This window comes from Amia ocellicauda, chromosome 5 (assembly GCF_036373705.1).
Source record: "Amia ocellicauda isolate fAmiCal2 chromosome 5, fAmiCal2.hap1, whole genome shotgun sequence".
In the NCBI taxonomy this organism is placed as follows: Eukaryota; Metazoa; Chordata; class Actinopteri; order Amiiformes; family Amiidae; genus Amia; species Amia ocellicauda.
In genome coordinates, this window is record NC_089854.1 from 33,982,837 (window position 1) to 34,003,359 (window position 20,523).

A 20,523-nucleotide genomic window follows, 5' to 3' on the forward strand; every position below is an offset into this window, starting at 1 on the left:
AAGATAATGTCCTTGCAATAAACAAGTCCATGAGCACATGCATGGTTTGTCTTTTACCATATCACAATTAGAAATGTAACACAAGATATTTTCATTTGTTTGATTCAGGTTCCAGTTCAGATTTTAAGTGACAGTAATTGGTTTCTGTGGGGCCTGTAAGATTTTGTCTGTAAGATATATTTTATGCCTGTTTTGTATACCCAGTTCAAAGTCTACATCAGTAGTATCTGCCACAGATACCCCTGAGGTGTTATTAGAGCTGTCTAATCATGAACCTGAACCATTAACTTTACATATATTAAGACACTCCTGTTTCTGATGAAGAAATTCAAATACAAATGCAATCTTTAACCTAATCTACTAACTTTTAACACTTTTTTAAACAGTAAACAGTAAAATGAATGTATTACATGCAGTTAAAGCCTAAACCAAATACTGAATAACTCTGTATATAGCAATTAAAAATAAAATAAATATGGCTGTTAAGTGTTAACACATGTAAAAGATAAACTGCTGCTTAAAATGGTGTCCGGTCTAATCATCTTGTAATATTGTTTAGGGAGAATTAGCAGGTAATTATGTATTATACTTGGTAAAAGTGCCTCTTGCTGCATATCCTTCTAAGGACAAATTTAGTAAAAGAGTGCACTCCACCCATCTATGACACAAATTATTTCAGTTGTGTCATCCTTTATCCTGCCAGGGCAGCTTCCTGTTCAATTTGTTTCCCTGATGTATGACATTAAGAAAAGAAAAAAAAAGAAAAAAGCATGTTCTTGAATTCTGGAAAACTCTATTACTGCTACTACTATCGATTGTGAATGTTTTGATTGCAGAATTCAAAACAGGCTTTGCTTAGAACAAAATTAACCAAGCCAGAATACACTCTGTGAATGGTTCTGCTGGTGGAGCATGAAGATTTACAACAGAGCTTTAAAAAGCTTTGATGTGCTCTAATGATTGCTTGCTGTATTCACAAGCTGTGAAATAATGTAGGAGAACAGATGTGAAGCTTGGCCAGATTTCTTTATTAACAAAACATGTAGCTATATATTTATTCAAATGTATTTATTTATTTTCAAAATTGGAGTTTCTAATGGAGATTCTTCACAGTTTTTACCATTTTACTGGACTTGGATTCTCCATATAATCCTAAACTGTTGTGGAGCTTTTTTATTATCATAAATCTTAGGAACAAATATAATGTGAAATCTAAAGGTGACAGTATAAAACAGCTGGAGCATTATAATCTGTGTAACATTAAGTTTGAATGGAAAGCTCCATTATAACATGCTATTTATGGATTATATCATATAATCAAGCAGACCAGCAAGTGTGTTGTCACAGTTAATATCTGTTGAAACCCCACAGGACGTATTCCAGTAAAGTTACTGAATGTTTACAGTTTCTTCCAAACTTAACTCTATGTTGGATTTAAACAGAGCGAATAACAATACAGAAAAGTTCAATAGTTTACAACCCCAATTAAGATTTGGCATGAGCGATTAGTAATGTGAAGGCTTTGGCTTAACTCGCTTGGCTGAGGGGAACGACGGCCTGGTAGAATGGGCCAGACCGTCACCCCCAGCACAATCTGATTTTTTCGTGTTACTCTGACAACTGTTTGTGTTGTTGCTACCACTGGAACAAGAGCAACACAACAAAATCAGATTGTGCCGGGAGAGAAAGGAACAAAGAACATCCCCTTAACCAATCAATGTTAAGATTACTAAAAGTTTTTTCTGAAAAAAATAAATGTGTTTTCCTAACCTTTTCCTCCATTAAATTCTTTGGGAATTTTTGTGATTAAATGTTTATGTTGAAATACCACTCAAAATGGAACTTGTTATTTTTGGGTGAAAATAGCATAAGACAGGAAGGCATAATGTGTATTTGAAACCTAGCCTATGCAGACAAGTTTTGAGAAAAGCTGTACCACAAAATACGCACAAAGGTGTGGCCCTTCCATTTTAAGGGCCACAAGCTGTTATGTGCACAGCCTTGCGGGGGGGCAGTGGCTGAAACAAATGAAGGGGCAGATCAGTCTGGGAGTGCTGATGAAGTCGAAGTGCAGTCCGGGGTGGGGGTGGTGGGTGGATTGATGAAGTGCGGTCCAACTTTCTGGTTGTGGGTCAGGGGAGGGGCAATCGGGGCACAAGTGGGGCACTTCAGAAGGTTAATAATAGCATTATTATTAATTATGAAAGCTATGATTTCTTTTAATGAAAATTTAAAAAAAAAATGAATCTGACAATTGTTTATTGAAATACTAGTTTATTGGAAAACTGCAACTTATAAGACAAACTGGGTGACATTTTGATAGAAATTGAAGGAGTTTTATTAAAAATAACAATGCTTGACCCTGTGCCAAAAAGTCTTCATTCATAATGAATTCCAATTCAGTAGCTTACAACCCCAATTAAGACTTAGCAGAGGTGAATGTCAGTCAGGCCAAATAGGCCGCACCATTCAACCCCCCAGTATGAACAAACAGACTCCTGTACTGCCAACACACAATCATTTTAATGTGCTTGTTTTAGGTCACAACATTTCTGAATTTAATTTAAGAAAGAGTCCTCAGATTTAAATGGCCAGGATATGTTTATATGGAAGAGCATTAGGGCCATTTAAGAGAAAGAAAATATATATATATTTTGAAAAAAAAGTTGAAAGTTCAGGTTCAAACACCAACAGCATGGATATGGTGTTATAAGGGGACTGGGTAAAACCCGAAATGGGTTCTAGATGAGGAGAAGGTTATCGTGTTAAAAAGACTGTTAAAAAGACTGTGTAGAGCTGTATTGAAATATCAAATATCAAATGGACAAATAGTATAAACTATTTTGGGTGTATGTTTCCAGTTCCAAAAATAACTCCCCAGCAAAAACTACTCTACCTTAAAAAGGACTACAATGATTTTGGGGAGTTGTCTTTTCAATATTAGAAAGCAACCCTTGGAAAGCTAACAACCCAATCTAAGACACAAACTTGTGGCAAACTTGTGGGGACACTTATTTGGTTGTCTCTTCCCAGTCCGACAAATGGCTACTCACCTAAAGGATTATTAGGAACACCTGTTCAATTTCTCATTAATGCAATTATCTAACCAACCAATCACATGGCAGTTGCTTCAATGCATTTAGGGGTGTGGTCCTGGTCAAGACAATCTCCTGAACTCCAAACTGAATGTCTGAATGGGAAAGAAAGGTGATTTAAGGAATTTTGAGCGTGGCATGGTTGTTGGTGCCAGACGGGCCGGTCTGAGTATTTCACAATCTGCTCAGTTACTGGGATTTTCACGCACAACCATTTCTAGGGTTTACAAAGAATGGTGTGAAAAGGGAAAAACATCCAGTATGCGGCAGTCCTGTGGGCGAAAATGCCTTGTTGATGCTAGAGGTCAGAGGAGAATGGGCCGACTGATTCAAGCTGATAGAAGAGCAACTTTGACTGAAATAACCACTCGTTACAACCGAGGTATGCAGCAAAGCATTTGTGAAGCCACAACACGTACAACCTTGAGGCGGATGGGCTACAACAGCAGAAGACCCCACCGGGTACCACTCATCTCCACTACAAATAGGAAAAAGAGGCTACAATTTGCACAAGCTCACCAAAATTGGACAGTTGAAGACTGGAAAAATGTTGCCTGGTCTTATGAGTCTCGATTTCTGTTCATTCAGATGGTAGAGTCAGAATTTGGCGTAAACAGAATGAGAACATGGATCCATCATGCCTTGTTACCACTGTGCAGGCTGGTGGTGGTGGTGTAATGGTGTTGGGGATGTTTTCTTGGCACACTTTAGGCCCCTTAGTGCCAATTGGGCATCGTTTAAATGCCACGGCCTACCTGAGCATTGTTTCTGACCATGTCCATCCCTTTATGACCACCATGTACCCATCCTCTGATGGCTACTTCCAGCAGGATAATGCACCATGTCCCAAAGGTCGAATCATTTCAAATTGGTTTCTTGAACATGACAATGAGTTCACTGTACTAAACTGGCCCCCACAGTCACCAGATCTCAACCCAATAGAGCATCTTTGGGATGTGGTGGAACGGGAACTTCGTGCCCTGGATGTGCATCCCACAAATCTCCATCAACTGCAAGATGCTATCCTATCAATATGGGCCAACATTTCTAAAGAATGCTTTCAGCACCTTGTTGAATCAATGCCACGTAGAATTAAGGCAGTTCTGAAGGCGAAAGGGGGTCAAACACAGTATTAGTATGGTGTTCCTAATTATCCTTTAGGTGAGTGTATTATTATTATTATTATTATTATTATTATTATTATTATTATTATTATTATTATTATTATTGGTGTTGTTATTGTTATTATTAGTATTAAAGTTCATTATTAATATTATTTACATTATGTAATACAACATTTTCAATTAAAACACAAATTTCTGAAATCCCAGAATAAGTATTTTTCTGTTTTAGACGTCTTTGTAAATCTTTCCACTGTTCTGACATTTCGGGTTTTACCCAGTCCCCTTATTACACCATATCGACGCTGTTGGTGTTTGAACCTGAATTTTCTATTTTTTTTTAAATTTTTATTTCACCTTTAAATCTCAAAACTTTCAACTTTTTTTCTCAAAAGTTTATTTCGACTTTAAATCTCAAAACTTTCTTTCTCAAAATATATATATTTTTTCTCTCTCTTAAGTAGCCCTAATGCTCTTCCGTATGTTTAGCATGGATTGATGATTAGTTAACGATTAGTAGCAAAGTGAGGCATTTTGATTTTTATAACATGGGGTGACAAGAGCGGATTTATTGGTTACATGTACTGGCCAAGCTGTCAGAGTGCATAAGGGCTGTATTTGTTTTTTAGTTAAACTCGAAAAATGAGTAGCGAGGGCAAAATGGTTAGAGCCCGTGTGACATTGTTGGGGTGACTGGGAGGAGGAATGATAGAGAAGGGAAAACAGGGGTCCGGACCATGCCGTGTCGAATGACAGTAAGAATTGGAGTGAGGGAAATGAATGCATGACGCCAGGCCCACAGGTAGGCAACCTGAGTTGGAGCTGTGTGGTGAGTGCCTGTTGTGGCAGGGCTGTAGTAATGGAAACCGGGGAAGACTGTTGGCTTGGACTGGGTCGGGTTTGCACCTTGAGCGTGCCAGTGAAAAGTGTAAAGGAGAAGCAGGGAGAAAGGAAAGCTGCAAAGACATAGAGGACATTGCTGGATGGGGTGGGTGGAACAAAGGGGATGGAAGAAGTCAGATGGGTGTCACAGCAGGTAGAGTAAAAGAAGCATAAATAGCAGACAGATAGACAAGCATGGTGGAGAAAGGCCTGTATCCTTTCAGGAATCGTGGGATGGGATGATCTCATCAGAAGAGTCGGATTGAATGTCTCAGTTGCCATGGAGATCTTGGCAAGCTGTTTGCTCATCTGTCAGGCTACCTGTATAGAGAAATTGTAGTTTGGAGAGTTCTAGGGAATTGCACTCTACATACTTTAGAGATTTATTACAGGCAGGTGACAGTCCAATCCTTATCATTATAGAACCGAAGACTTAGGAGCAGCTATATTGAGCTAGGGTAATGGATGTAACTCTGGAGGGCTGAGGGGTGGATAATTGAAGCTGGATTTCGGGTGAGCTGTGAGCTAGGAGGCTTACTGACAGAGCTGGGAAGTCGGCTTCCAGCTGATCTGGGAATGGGGTAGCGTAGACTGCTTAAGCCACTTGGTACTGACAGATGTCTGGCAATCCATAGAGCGACCTGCTGGAGTTACAGGAGGGGGGTCAGTTTGTAAGGCAGAAGATCCAGGGGCCAGCCTGTGGTATAGCAAGATTGTGCTGGATGCTGTCTGGTCCATAGTCGACCTGCGTGGTGGTGGGAGGGGAGTCATGAGTATGGTAGTGCTGATGAACAGTAGAAGATCTAGGACCTACCTGCAGGAGAGATTCTCTTTTTTGTTCTCTCTTGCCCAACACAAGATTAAGTACTTTTGGTACAACTTACAACTTTTAGTGCCTATTTTTAAGTCTGCACTTGAATTATCCTGAATTATGTTATGCATTTAGCTGCTGTACTGTCCTGCATGGCTGCTTATTCTGTTTTGTTTGATGCAGTACTGTTGTCATTAGGGTTTTGACTTTTTTCTATGCACTGCATTATATTTATCAATACTATGTACTTGTGAAATATAGTGACATTGTAAATATTATATACACCGATCAGCCATAACATTATGACCACCTGCCTAATATTGTATAGGTCCCCCTTTTGCCACCAAAACAGCCCTGACCCATCGAGGCATGGACTCAACTAGACCTCTGAAGGTGTGCTGTGGTATCTGGCACCAAGACGTTAGCAGCAGATCCTTTAAGTCCTGTAAGTTGTGAAGTGGGGCCTCCATGGATCGGACTTGTCTGTCCAGCACATCCCACAGATGCTCGATTGGATTGAGATCTGGGGAATTTGGAGGCCAAGTCAACACCTTGAACTTGTGATTCATCAGACCAGGCCACCTTCTTCCATTGCTCCGTGGTCCAGTTCTGATGCTCACGTGCCCATCGTAGGTGCTTTCGGCAGTGGACAGGGGTCAGCATGGGCACCCTGACTGGTCTGCGGCTACGCAGCCCCATACGCAACAAACTGCGATGCACTGTGTGTTCTGACACCTTGCTATCAGAACCAGCATGAACTTTTTCAGCAATTTGAGCTACAGTAGCTCGTCTGTTAGATCGGACCACACGGGCCAGCCTTCGCTCCCCACGTGCATCAATGAGCCTTGGCCGCCCATGACCCTGTTCACCGCTATTCCTTCCTTGGACCACATTTGATAGGTACTGACCACTGCAGACCAGGAACACCCAACAAGAGCTGCAGTTTTGGAGATGCTCTGACCCAGTTGTCTAGCCATCACAATATTCACTATTCAGCCTCTTTTTCCTATTTGTAATGGAGATGAGTGGTACCCGGTGGGGTCTTCTGCTGTTGTAGCCCATCCGCCTCAAGGTTGTACGTGTTGTGGCTTCACAAATGCTTTGCTGCATACCTCGGTTGTAACGAGTGCTTATTTCAGTCAAAGTTGCTCTTCTATCAGCTTGAATCAGTCAGCCCATTCTCCTCTGACCTCTAGCATCAACAAGGCATTTTCGCCCACAGGACTGCCGCATACTGGATGTTTTTCCCTTTTCACACCATTCTTTGTAAACCCTAGAAATGGTTGTGCGTGAAAATCCCAGTAACTGAGCAGATTGTGAAATAGTCAGACCGGCCCGTCTGGCACCAACAACCATGCCACGCTCAAAATTGCTTAAATCACCTTTCTTTCCCATTCAGACATTCAGTTTGGAGTTCAGGAGATTGTCTTGACCAGGACCACACCCCTAAATGCATTGAAGCAACTGCCATGTGATTGGTTGGTTAGATAATTGCATTAATGAGAAATTTAACAGGTGTTCCTAATAATCCTTTAGGTGAGTGTATATATATATATATATATATATATATATATATATATATATATAGATAGATAGATATATATATATATATATATATATATATATATATTTTTTTTTTTTATTGAACATTGTAAGTCACCTTGATCAAGGCATCTGCCAAAACAATGTAATAATAAAAATGAAGAAAGGCTACAGAAATGTGTATTCATTATTCAGTACTGTGTGGAAAGTGACAGAAGGTGACTGACTTGGCTTAGATAATTAAACACATTACCAAGTTTTGAGAGTTAATCTGGCCTTCTTGCTTGATCTGTCCAACCAATGTTTCATTTTTACTGCTAGGCATTCCTGTGGAGTCTTATTAGGACCACTTGTGAAAAGCACAGACTAGTACAGCTCATCACAACTTATTATAGGAAGTGCAAGAAATGCCAACAAAGGGAAAGGGATCTTGGCAGATAAGAATATACTTCATCCTTGGAAAATCATAATTTCAGCATCCTAAAAACTTTTAAACATTAATGAATATCATCTCTCCTGTTTTTTTAACCCTATACCTTTTCAAAGCTCAAGGGGTTTCTTGTTAAGTTGTAACTTTTCTTGTTAAGTTCTTAACTTTGATCTCCATCGTAGCATTAGGGGTTTATGACCAATGTTTGCTTTCTGTTTTGTAAACATGTATTTCAACTGCACAATCCATACAAAATGTAGCACTCACCCCCCCAAATTATTGTTAATATCTTAAAAAAACATAACCACTGGAACTTTTGTTTCAACTGCAAAATGTAGCACACACAACAGACACATTTGGTTTCATTCTGTTGTTGTTGGGGAGCTGAGTGAAGTCACTCACTTAAAAAAAAAAAAAGTGAATATCTTAAAAACATAGCAGGACAAACGTTTATTTAATATCATTATTATAAACATTTTAATAACACATACAATAAGGGTACAATTTTACAGTAGTATTCTGAATAAAAAAAATCTTCAGCAATTAATAAAGAATGCAAAACTTCAATTTAGAATCCAGTTGTTCTCATGTACATGCATTTCTAAATTACAATTTCTAAATACAACACATTTATAAATGACTAAATATAACAAAAATACTTTTCCTTTCAAAATAATTGAGCTGATAATTCTGTGGAAGGATAGACTTTATGAAAGGCTAGCATTCCAATCAGTGGATGTGACCCCTTGGATGCTTCCTTGATTTAGCTGTAAATTGGATGGTAACATTCCAGCAGGGTTTGTTAGCCCACATATTGACCGATGCCAATCGTGAGAATGTAATACCATTTCCTCCTCCTCTGCAGTGGGCTGCTTTGGACAGGTGGATCCTCTCCAGGAGTTTAAAGGTTACATTTTGATGTGACTCTGTGTAATCTAGACTTCCCAGGCAGTGAGCTGCCAAAGGGAATTCTAATGGAAATGTGGAACATAGTTCTAAACCACATATGGCTGAAGCAAAGCTTCTCACAGGCAATCTTAAGGCTGAGCTATTCTGGATCCTTTATTTTGATTTTCCCCATTTGTATTTACTCCTGTTTGCACTTAGCATGAGAAAATAACTCATCTAACCTATCTATGTTCGACTATGTTTGCCAATGATAGGGCCTTCCATAAAGCACTTGTGCGTCATTTCCATTGTGATCAAATTTACTCGGGAACACGAATGCAGGAATTTAGAACTTAAAAGGCGTGTATGTTGTCCATTTTATGACATCCTCATGCATCAGTTATAACCCACTCAAGTTTCAGGTATCAGGATCATTACTCACCCCTCCCTTAGTCAATCGTCACGTCTCCTCCTCACGCATCACACCTCACGTTTCTTCCTCATGCATCACGCCTCAGATCTCCTCCTCACTACTATTTGATTTATTTTATTTATTTAATGTTTGTTTGAAATCACTCATTACCACCTGATTAAATTAAACTTTACTTAATGCTAACAAATGGACTAAATGGTGTGGTTAGGTCACTGAACTCCAGTGAGGGAGACCAGTCCAATCCCTGATGTAATATATTATTTTTTACATTTCTTAATTAGTAGAAATACGCATCTTTACTGCAATTAAATGTGTTCATTTAACAACCTTGTGAGTTGTTTAAATTACTGTAATGATTAATTTTGATAATTTTAAGAATACATTATGGAAATCCAAACCTGTATCCTTTAATGGCAAATAGTAATTGCTAATTTAACAGAAATAACATTATATGTCAACATATGTATACAATGCGTAAATCAGGGGGTGAAGAGTGTTTTTGTGAGGCATGATGTGTGAGGAGGAGACATGACGATTGTCTAAGGGAGGGGTGAGTAAGGATCCTGATACCGGAGACTGTTAGAGAAGGTTAGCATGGAAAGAGGTATTGTGGATCAAGGATTTTCTGTCAAAGCAGAATTAGGAAGATTTAGAAGCTGTGCTGAAAGCTTGTTAGAAATTTACCGTGCGAATACCAGTGGTCTGAAAGTGGAATTCTTCTGCCAGCTCAGATGGTATGTAAATGCTCTACTGGATGGCATTGCTTCATAACCATATCCATCACTATGTGTTGGTCTTAACACTGGGGAACAGCATTTATTTAAAAGGACACTTGACTTCCGTATCATTTATCCTTGGTCAGTGTCTGCAGTATATAACAAAACATTTTCACAGGCTTTGTGGAGACTTTATTTCTCGCTCTCCTGAGGTTAGCAGAATAAAATGATGTCTTTATGCCTTCCAACATAATAATCCCCCCCCCCCAATAGTGCTTTTAATATGTTGTAGAATTATTGCAATCTTCCCTATAGGGGCCATGAGTCTTATGAAGCCCAACCATAGACAGGATTAAAGGATGAAGATTATTATCCTTTGGTGTCAGTGATGACAGTCCAGAGTTCATATCCAAGTCCTGGGGTGCAAATGCCCTTTGTTTGCAAACAGAAGGCATTTGCACCCCAGGACTTTGCTAGAGCAGTGGAGAAGTCACAATGATCCACAGAGTGGCTGATTATTAGAGACTATATGATAATTGTCACACCTTTAAAAGCAATAAGCAGAGAATAAAGAGCTGTTGAGGGTGGCTTTGCTGTGCTGCAGCAGCAATGGGAGCAAGATTTACTGAATTGAAGACTGTAGCGAAACAGATTTTTTCTAGCTAACAGATTTCTGATAAGAGATTGAAGCATTGCCTAGAGGACTGTTATGGACATTGATCTGATTTATTTAAGCTCCCTCTGTAAGCACAAAGGCTTAGTTATGTTTGCAGTGAAATAAATGGACAGGTGAAACAAGAGGCATTTTATTTTTGCATGTTCCTTTCATGGTCTTCACAGTTTTCAGTTGTTTCTGCTCCCTTTAATTTTTTTTAATTTTTTTTTATAAAAGTGACCCAGCAGTTCTGTGCTGAACATCTCCTGGCCCCTCTGCTGTACCACTGTAGCCCCGATCCCACCTTCCCACAGCCTGTGAAGAGATGAGCAATGCAATGTATAATTACTGTACTGTGTAAACAGAAATAATTGTCATTGTATGGCTCCTAAGATTTGCTGCTTTTCCCTCTCTCTCTCATAGGTTTGTTCTGCCCCTGGTTGGTCCTGGCAGCTTGCAGCAGAGTTCACACTGTTAGGAGGCAGAGCTTGGAAAAGTGTCCCCAACTCAGCTTGAAAGTGATTTACCTGGGATTATTGAAGCTTTGTCCAGTAGCTTTGGAAGAACCTGGAACCACATGGATGAAGACAAAACACTGCGGTTATTTTGTGTTATTTTTACACTATCCATTACACTTTTGTTTCGTCATAGGTGATGCATTTGTTAGGTAGTTTTACACTGCTGTAATAATTAATTGCTTGATAGAGAAAGCATACAATGAAACATACCTGTCCATGTTGTGTGCCCAGAGAATCTGCTGAACCTGTGTGGTTCTTTTAAAAGAACCATTTAAAAACATACAAGCCTATCATATTTACTTATATATTTACATATATAAGTATTATATTAATAGTACTTATATATATTTATATTGACTATTACTCCCACTTCGCTGAATACTTGCTGAGCATGGGCTGAGCCAAGGATGCCAGGATGGAAAAGCATGTTTGATAGTTTTTTCCCCAAAACAGGTGGCCATCAATGCTGTTCTTATTGAGTTGTAATGCAAAGAGAGTTGCACCCAGTTAAATCTTTCTCTTTTGCCAGTTTGTGATTCAGCGTAGTTAATTAACAGGGTATTTCATAGCCTGCCCATCAATGGTTCTGAAAATATTTGATTCACCAACTGACCCATTACCACAGCCCTTTCGTTCTTTCTGACAATACTCAGGCAAATCAAAATTATATGATGTTTGATTATTTTGAAAACAAAAAGCTTGACAATATAACCTCACTTTAACTAACACTATCTGTTGATTTGGGATGGTTATTATATTGAAATGCACCAAAATGCCTGACAAGTAACGTACCTTTTTTATACCTAGTTTTTGTTTATTTTTAAACATATTGTATTATATATTATATATAACTAATATGGATTGCCTGTAAAGGTAGTTTTAAATGTACTTGAAATGCACTTCAAAATACAGTGAGGGAAAAAGTATTTGATCCCCTGCTGATTTTGTACGTTTGCCCACTGACAAAGAAATTATCAGTCTATAATTTTAATGGTAGGTGTATTTTAACAGTGTGAGACAGAATAACAACAAAAAAATCCAGAAAAACGCATTTCAAAAAAGTTATGAATTGATTTGCATGTTAATGAGGGAAATAAGTATTTCACCCCTTCGACTTAGTAGTTGGTGGCAAAACCCTTGTTGGCAATTACAGAGGTCAGACGTTTCTTGTAGTTGGCCACCAGGTTTGCACACATCTCAGGAGGGATTTTGTCCCACTCCTCTTTGCAGATCCTCTCCAAGTCATTAAGGTTTCGAGGCTGACGTTTGGCAACTCGAACCTTCAGCTCCCTCCACAGATTTTCTATGGGATTAAGGTCTGGAGACTGGCTAGGCCACTCCAGGACCTTAATGTGCTTCTTCTTGAGCCACTCCTTTGTTGCCTTGGCTGTGTGTTTTGGGTCATTGTCATGCTGGAAAACCCATCAATGACCCATTTTCAATGCCCTGGCTGAGGGAAGGAGGTTCTCACCCAAGATTTGACGGTACATGGCCCCGTCCATCGTCCCTTTGATGCGGTGCAGTTGTCCCCTTAGCAGAAAAACACCCCCAAAGCATAATGTTTCCACCTCCATGTCTGACGGTGGGGATGGTGTTCTTGGGGTCATTCCTCCTCCTCCAAACACGGTGAGTTGAGTTGATGCCAAAGAGCTCGATTTTGGTCTCATCTGACCACAACACTTTCACCCAGTTCTCCTCTGAATCATTCAGATGTTCATTGGCAAACTTCAGACGGGCCTGTACATGTGCTTTCTTGAGCAGGGGGACCTTGCAGGCCCTGCAGGATTTCAGTCCTTCACGGCGTAGTGTGTTACCAATTGTTTTCTTGGTGACTATGGTCCCAGCTGCCTTGAGATCATTAACAAGATGCTCCCGTGTAGTTCTGGGCTGATTCCTCACCGTTCTCATGATCATTGAAACTCCACGAGGTGAGATCTTGCAGGGAGCCCCAGACCGAGGGAGACTGACAGTTATTTTGCGTTTCTTCCATTTGCGAATAATCGCACCAACTGTTGTCACCTTCTCACCAAGCTGCTTGGCGATGGTCTTGTAGCCCATTCCAGCCTTGTGTAGGTCTACAATCTTGTCCCTGACATCCTTGAACAGCTCTTTGGTCTTGGCCATGGTGGAGAGTTTGGAATCTGATTGATTGATTGCTTCTGTGGACAGGTGTCTTTTATACAGGTAACGAGCTGAGATTAGGAGCACTCCCTTTAAGAGAGTGCTCCTAATCTCAGCTCCTTACCTGTATAAAAGACACCTGGGAGCCAGAAATCTTGCTGATTGATAGGGGATCAAATACTTATTTCCCTCATTAACATGCAAATCAATGTATAACTTTTTTGGAATGCGTTTTTTTTCTGGATTGTTTTGTTGTTATTCTGTCTCTCACTGTTAAAATACACCTACCATTAAAATTATAGACTGATAATTTCTTTGTTTGTGGGAAAACGTACAAAATCAGCAGGGGATCAAATACTTTTTTCCCCTCACTGTAATAAAATAGCCTGTACTAATAGTAATATGTGTTTATTAATAGGTGCTTATTGAAGTTCTTATGTAGAAGGAGGCAACAGCTACTATCCATGTTTACAGATCTAAATCAACGTTCAGAACAAAATTTGAGTATTTAACCATAAATCCAGCTGGTGGATTATTGACAAAGGGTAAAATCATTCTGTAACCTCTGCTCTGTGAGGTTTGGCTTTATTATACAGCACCACCATTAAGTTCTTAATTTATTCAACAATACAGCACTTCGCTGCCCCTAGGTGGATACCAATGATTTTGCTCGGAACAGAATGACAGGGAAACCTTTCTGCCTTTTCATTTTGAATTTAGTTTTGAATCTTCCGAGAAGAAAAAAAAAAAAAAAACAGACACATGCTAAACAACATTTCCATTCTGAGAGGGTTTCCGAGTACAAACGGTCTTGGGATTGGCATGACATTTTCCATGCAAAGCAGCAGTGATAAGCTGCCAGTTTGCAATGATTTTACTAAAAGGCATCATTTTCATTCTTTGTGTTTTGGTGTGTACTATTCAAACTATTCCAGAAATAAAAACAAATACAACAAAGCAAGGCAAAACAGTTCAAATACCACATACTTAGACTCAATCATGCAAGTAAATAATTCCCTAAGACATCTCCTATCCTTTTGCTTTGTAGATACTAATTGTACAAGTTAAATACATACATATAGTGAACAATATATGGAGATGATGATGATAACAGAGAAAGACAAAGCAAAAATAGAACAAACCATGAACAGAACTAATGTAAAATTTCCAGTCTGCAAAAGCTACTTAAAGATACGAGACCCAGGTGCAGGAGCTGTATTGAATCCACAGTCATTTAAACTCTAAAAACAAATTAATTAACTTGTCTGAAAAGAAAATCAGACCTGGTTTCAATTGTAATTTAAATTTGCATGTATTTTTTTATACTACTATAATAAAACACTAGCACAAATCCAGAAACTGGCATATATAACTGTATTGTTTTCAAAACCATCGATTCACAAAAGGTTTGCATCAGCAGAACACAATTCTCGATTAGGAACGTAGCGATATATTAATTCTGCCAAATAAAAAGGTGCTGTCACAAGTGGCAGTGACCACAGGACACCATAGTTATAGTTCCGCTACGCCACCCAAGTAATCCCCTGTGCTGGTTCGGCAAAATCTCAGGAAATACACCACGGACACAAGCAGTCAATATTTTTTCAGTATAATACGTTTTATTCTAGTTAATTTGATTATATCCACAACACAATCACAACAGGGTCAGCTAGCAGGGCACAAAGTCTGTCAGTCCACTCAGTATTTCTCTCACAGTTAAAATTGCCTTCAATCTGTCTGAGCAATAAAAATATTAAAAGCAATACAAAAACAAAAAATAGGAAAATAAACTATACTAAAACCCTGATTAAAACTAAGCCCAAACGATAACCCCCGAGTTCACTAACAGCAACGGAGAAGAAAGGAAAGAGAATGAAGATCCCAATGCACAGTCCTATATATGGCAATTGCCACCAGTCACAACCTGGCTCACAACCCGGCTCCTGTCCCAGGCTGGAAATGAAGATCCTCACAACGACACTCTCATCCAAGCAGCCCACTCGTCCATGCATCCAGGAAAAGAGGGAGAGAGAAAGAATGGAACAGGCTCAGGAAAAGGACACACTCACTCAATGGTAAGTGCTGCAATCACACACACTCGCAGATGGTATTAAACACGTCCCTTTCTCACCCTTTACTATGCACTTCTCCCTCTATGCTGCTTGGTCCGGAGCCCGAGGTGTCGTCTGCTGCCATTGAACTGGAAGCCACAGAGCCTGCAAAGGAAGTCCGATACTACATGCAACCAGCATATACCATTGATTCAAATGTCTTTCACCAATTATAATCCCTTATGTTCTTTTGCTGCACTATAGACACAGCGTTCAGCAGCTAATGTTTCTCCAACCAGCCTCCTGTCCGCAAGGACCCGCTCTGACCCATGGAGACTCAGTTCCCACCGGATGGCACCCTCACAGCTGCTATATGGTCCTCCACAGCTCGTACTGCCCTCTCAATACGCCCTGCGGTCACAGTTCCTGCTGGCATTCAAAAACTGCCTTTTTCTTCAGCTTCTCCGTTCCTCTTCTTGTTCTTGTCAGGGCAGCTTTTATCCAATGCTGAGTGCTAACAGGTGCGGTGACTGTGAGTGAAGGGTGGGGCGCTGCTTAGTGAAACAGGTGCACTGCATTAGCCGTCAAAGTCCCGTGTATTCATCCATAAGTGAAAACAAGTGGAAATCAATTAGTGGAAAACAATTAATGAAAATTAAATCAATCAGTGAATAATAGAAATCAAATCAACAAGAAAGAATATAAGTGCAATGAAATGAAAATAAGGATTTACACGGAGCCTTGGCATCCTTTGTGACACTCCCCCCCACCTAACAGATAGTCGTCCCGACCGCCATCCTCAGCCATATTCTCCCGTTGAGACCTCCGGACCTCCCTGCTCTGAACAAGCGGAGGATCTAGCGCTGGGTCAGCTTCTGGATCATCAAGGTCCCCCTCCCTTGGATCTCCTAGCCTTGGGGCCACTAGCTCTGCTGGGAACAATCGTGGGACAACCCAAGGAACAATCCTCATGGGGAGGGGATAACACCACATCTCCCCTCCTTCCCCCAAAGGATTCTTGGGAGCTAGTGCCACGGGAGCCTGGGGCACAGGGGCATATCAAACTTGCAAATACTGCCTATGTAAGGTATGCTCTGGGCCCTCCCTCCCCTCAGGCCAAACTCAATAACCAGGACCCCCCCACCTAACGGTGCTACCACCACAAAGGGCTCTGGCACCCAATAAGGCCCGCCTGCGAAAGTTACGAACCAGGGGACATTCTTAGCTTCTCGGTCCCGGAGCCAACTATCTTGGGACTGTTGCTGATGGGTCTTACTGGCTGCTGCACTATACACATCCCATAACCTCAGATTATGACCGGCCACCCACCCTTCTAGCATTTGCAGCACTTCTGCTGGTAATGCTCCCGTGGCCACATCCATGGGAAGCCAGGCCTGCCTGCCAAACATAAGAAAGAAGGGTGAGAAGCTGGTACTCTCATGTACTACATTATTACACGCTGATAATTCCAGAAGCTTATCGGGCCAATGTTGCTCCTCCTCCCCCAAAGTCCCCAATAGGGAGTGCAGGGTCTGGTTCATCCGCTCACAGGCTCCGTTACCCTGCGGATGATAGGGGGTGGTCCTGCTTTTCCGTATCCCCTACATATTTGTTAAATCCGCCATTAGTTGGGATTCAAAACCAGCCCCTCAGTCACTGTGGAAACGTTCGGGACAGCCGCACGGCTGTATCACAGTCAACAGTGTTTTAACAGTGGTGGCCACTGTCTGGTCACGAACTGGGACTGCCCATGCATACCGAGTAAACAAATCAATAATCACCAAGAAATAGGGGAAATAATCTTCAGGTCTTCCCAACAACAAGTTGCCACTATCTCTAATGGATACGAGGTTACAATAGGCACTAAGGGGGCACCTCTCTCCGGCCGTGCCTTGGCCCAGGAGCACCGGGTGCACTCAGTCGCCCATCACCTAGAATCCTCTCCCATCCCGTACCAGAAGTAGCTCTCTCAACACGGACAGGGTGCGTAGGCTACTCATGTGACCGGCCACCTCGTGGTATTAACCCTTGTACATAACCCATGTCCTCTGTTTTGTGGGATGATGATCTGTGCTGCTCCTTTTCTCCCAGTTGGCCGCCGATGTCAGCACATCCTTGCAGACCTTAAGCTCCGCTCACTCTTGAAGGATCCTCTTTGCTTCAGGTAACATGGTCCAAGATACCACCAAAGGAGGTGGGCACCCCACAGCAACCCATTCACACACCTGCCGAATTGTGGGGTCTCCTGGCTCCTGGGATATGGGTCCATCCCCAGCTTCCACAGCCTGCACCCGAAGTAGCTCTCCTCCAAGGTCCTCCGCTAGGAGTCTAGACAAAATGTCTGCATTTTGATTAGTCTTGCCCGGCCGGTATTTTATCTCAAAATTAATGTTCGATAATTGGGCCATTCAACATTTCTCTTACAGCCCCCAGCCGGGCTGTACTAAGGTGAACTAATGGATTGTTATCCATATACACCACAAAGGTGGTTCCCCAGTGGAAATCCTTAAACTTTTTTGGTTAGGACCCATTTAAGCGCCAGCAGTTCCAGTTTAAAGGAGCTCTAGTTCTGATCATTCTTCTCCGGAGGGTGCAGGCTGCGACTTGCATAAGCGATGACCCTCTCCTTCCTGTCTTGAACCTGGGACAGGACTGCCCCCAACCCCTTCAAGCTAGCACCAGTGCATACCACAAATGTATGTGTAAAGTCAGCATAAGCTAGGATAGGTGCCATAATAGCTGAGCCTTAAGGCACATAAACACCTACTGACAGGCAGCAGTCCAGTGGACAGGTGCAGTTTTCTTAGTATGGGCGGATCCTACGAGTAGTTGATTTAAGGGGGAGGCCACTTTAGAAAATACAGGAATAAAGAGATGGTAATAGCCCACAAACCCGAGGAAAGATCGTACCCGTTTCACCCTGGTTGGCACTGCCCATTCTTCTATTGCACTCACTTTCTCCGGGTCAGGAGCCATCCCACTCCACCTGACCTGGTGGCCCAGATAACCCACCTCCTTCTGCAAAAAGAGGCACTTCCACGGTTGCAAAGGGTGATGAAGACCTGCTCCAGATGCCCAAGATGCTGTTCAAAGGTAGGGGAATAAACAATGTTATCGAGATGGATCAATAATGACTTGTTTACCAGTTCTCCTAAGCACCTCTGCATTAGCTGCTGGAAGGTTGCAGGCGCGTTGCAGTCTTGAATTCCTACAGTCCTAACGGAGTAGTAAAGGCCATCTCCTCATCGTCCCGCAGATCCACTTCAACTTGCCATTGGCCAGGTCCAATGTGGAATACCACTCAGCGCTGGTCAAATTGGTCAAAGACTCTTCAATACGGGGCAGGGGGTAAACATCTTCATGGGTCACGGAGTTGAGTTTTCTATAGTCCACACAAAACCTCCATGAACCATCCTTCTTCTTGACGAGGATGACTGGCAAGGCCCAAGGCTGCTCTCTTATTATGCCCTGGCACTCCATCTGTTGCAGTAATTCGTGTAGTTCTTGATACAAAGCTGGAGGAACTGGGCAGTAGCACTCTCAGGAGGGTGGGGCAGCTCCAGTAGGAATATGGTGGTACACCACGCTAGTCCACCAAAAGGTCTCTTCATGGGTGGCAAATGTACTCTGCCACTTCTGCAGGAGCACTTGCAGTTGTCGTCGCTGGTCCACCGTCAACCCGGTACATAGCTTGTACTGCTTCCACCTCCAGCCTCCTGCAGAGTGAAAAAGCCTGTTCCCAAGACTCTGTGTCCCCGGTGGACCTCTGGAATTGCACCCAATTAGTACTTTGACCTTCAAACAATTGCTTCCAGATGCCCAAAATCCCTTTGCCCACGAGTCACACTATGGTCTCTGGAAAACTACCACAGTCACCTGGATCCACTACAGGTTTTTTTTTTGGATGGCTGGACCCAGCCCCAGACCATTTACAGCGCCGGGCAACCCCAGCTCCTCCCTTAGGGCTCGAATGAGTTCCCAGACTTGATGCTGCAGTTTCTCCCTTACCTCTAGCAACAATAATGCCTTCTATTCCATCAAACTTGGGTGTGCCTGGTCTTCAGGGACAGTCGAAGTCACCAGCCGAACCGCCACCTCTACTCCCAGCAGCGGTGGCTCCTCTTCCAATGCCTTGGCCTCATCTCAAACCTCCTGGAAGGTAAGTCTCGTGTCACGGCACACCCCCCTTTGAAGCTCTCTCTTCACTGGACCTGCAAGCAGCCCAGAAATCCTCTGTCTCCTCCTCTGAGCGCCACCTGGAAAACAGTTTGCGAAGCCAGAGAGTAAATGCCCGCAAGGTCTCCACCTTCTCCTGTCTACTATTAAAGAATTGAGCTCATAATCTTGCCTTTGACACTCACTCTTGATATAGTCGGGCTAACACCAAGAAGACTTGGTCTTTATTTACCCTATCCCCAGACTCCAGCAGACTCCAGTTGTTTTTGTCAGGGCAGCTTTTATCCAATGCTGAGAGCTAAAAGGTATGGTGGCTGTGAGTGAAGGGTGGGGCGCTGCTTAGTGAAACAGGTGCACCACATTGGCTGTCAAAGTCCTGTGTATTCATCCATAAGTGAAAACAAGTGGAAATAATCAATTAGTGGAAAACAAACAATTAATGAAAATAAAATCAATCAGTTAATAATAGAAATCAAATCAACAAACAAGAAAGAATGATATAAGTGCAATGACAAGAAAATAAGGAATTACACTGAGCCTTGGCACCCTCTGTGACAGTGCTAGACCATGCAGTAACTTAAAAGGAAGCCTGGGTATCTCTTCTGTGATCCACTGGTAACAAATAAAGGCCTAAGGGGGCTTATATGATTTCTGACAATAAATATCACTGTAGTGATGCTGTTTTGATTAGTTTCCATCAGTGGATTACATGTTTTGAATTATGATATTTCATTAAAGAACAAGCAGTTCAAATTACAATAGTAATTTTGTAAACTACTTTTTTATTGTTTTGTATTGTTTTTTTATTGTTCTACTTTTTTGATTTTTGTTTTTAATTGTTTACAATCTTTATTTTTTACATCTTTATTGATGGAATAAGCTATGGCTTTAAATGACATCCCTCTGCACTCTATTCTCTGGTCTATTTTCCTTTCAATACAGTTTGAAATGGTTTGACATTGATTTAAAGCATAATGATAAACACACATTCTAATATGTATTGTCTTCTTTATTATGATAAAGTGACTATGACAACCTAAAGATGCAACTGTTTATTTATGTGGATGATAATTTATCCATTATC